Source organism: Halyomorpha halys, unplaced genomic scaffold, assembly GCF_000696795.3.
Source record: "Halyomorpha halys isolate HHAL.00 unplaced genomic scaffold, Hhal_1.1 Scaffold19.1, whole genome shotgun sequence".
Lineage (NCBI taxonomy): Eukaryota > Metazoa > Arthropoda > Insecta > Hemiptera > Pentatomidae > Halyomorpha > Halyomorpha halys.
Window position 1 is genome coordinate 27,517 of NW_027115129.1, and position 1,896 is coordinate 29,412.

The following is a 1,896-nucleotide window of genomic DNA, read 5'->3' on the forward strand; positions in this document are numbered from 1 at the left end:
AGGAGGATAGTCCGGGTGGCGGTCAATAAAGTTTTGCGTGACCAATAGTCAAGTGACGAAAATTAGTTAATTGTTTTACGTATTTTCGTATTCCCTCTATATAATATATTTATTCTAATGTTCAGTCAATTCTTACAATGTTTGCATCTTGTTTTCATTTAGCCCAGTATAGTCAAACATTGGTTAACAATAAACAGATTTAGTTTACTACTTTGGTACATTTATTGACCGTCGCCTGGACTATCTTCCAACAAGTAATATTTATATAGTTAACATATAACTGTTCAAAATATACTAACCTCCTAAAATCCGTGGCTCCACTGTCCGATGTGATGTGATTCGAAGAACGCCTTCCTTGGATCAGGCCTCGTTTTAGTTAATCTAAACAAAAAAAAATACAATATATAAGTAAAAAGTAATTATGAGAGATAGTTGACCGTGGATGACGAACGAGCAGAAGATGGTTGGGGGTGCGGTCAATGATAAACACAAATAAGTTGGATTAACCTATTTTATTGTGCCAATGTTTTCATCAACCCACCAACATCTTCAGCACCCCCGAAAACATATTTAGGGACCACAATATGCTTGTAACCTGATATGTTAAAATAAATCGATTCACAAGCACACAAAATCAATTTTATTTTTATTTTCAGCGCCCCCGAAAACATATATCGGGACCACAATATTAATTAAAAAGTAATAATACAAATAAAAAGGGTAAACATATAATAATTAAACATATTTAATCGGGCTAAAAAAGATTTCCCTTCTGTATCTTTAATTTAAATTTAACTGTGTTCTGTTATTTGGCTTCTAAATTACCAAAGGTTCATTCATGCAACTGTTTCCTCCGAATCGAAAATTATTTATTGCATTTAACGTTTAGGAACTAAATTGGTTACATTTTTGTCAGTGGCCAAATTAGTTTACTAATTTTATAAAATAATAGTTTACTAATATTTGTAAAATTGGTAAAAAAAAATTCCAAATAGGATGTATTGTTTAAAACATAATTTCAATATGGAAATTGAAAATATGGATTATAAAGGTGCATGAGTATGGGATAATTGTCCCGAGACGTTGTTCAAGAAAAATATACAAAACGTTATTTTTATATATTATATCTAAGTTTTTTTCATCTCAAAAAATTTAAAAAAATTGATATTATTTAACTTCCTAAAAATAAGATTCGGAATTTATTTATTTAATTTTATGTTGTTCTAATATATCTCTTCTTTAAATATTTTCTCTTTCAACTAAATGTGACTTTTTTTTGCCCTTTACTTTTCCCTCTTTAACATAAATAAATCACACCTAAAATACAAAATATAACTAATATTTTAACATTTTAAATAAATAAGAATATAAATTCATAATGTATGTGTCATATAATTTATGTTTAATTTTTCCTTTATTTTAATTCTACAAAATTTTCTATTTTTTTTTTCCATCACTCATAAATTAAATTTAAGTTAAAAGTCCTACTGACTGCCCTACAGTATACTTCAATAATCCCATCAACCCTTACCCATGTTGAACAGATCTGCTACCTTGGACTATATCTGGACAAACGACTAACTTGGAATCCTCACACAAGACCAAAAAGACAGGAAACCGCAAGTCGATTTCGACTATTACAGCACTTACTAGACATACGGTCTAAACTTCCAATTCATTATAAAAGACTGATCTACATGACAATTATAAGTCCTTTCTGGACATACGGCGTTGAGCTTTGGGGCTCCACTAAACCTTGGAATTCCTCTCGTATCCAAAATCCTTCGTAAAATCCTAAATACTCCCTACTTTGTCACAAATAAAATCATCCACAAAGACCTTAATGTTCCATCTGTAACCGATCTAGCCCGAACCAGATATCAATCCTTCCATTAC

General features: G+C 30.3%; 1 long non-coding RNA gene across 1 annotated transcript in view; it reads right to left on the bottom strand.

The window, feature by feature from the left end:
• Positions 1-232: 232 nt before the first annotated feature.
• Positions 233-1,896, bottom strand: part of LOC106681081 (uncharacterized) — a 103,467-nt gene continuing 101,803 nt past the window's right edge. Inside the window, exon 4 of the long non-coding RNA XR_002945198.2 lies at positions 233-381. This is a non-coding gene — a long non-coding RNA (uncharacterized lncRNA). The remainder of the gene's footprint in view (positions 382-1,896) is intronic.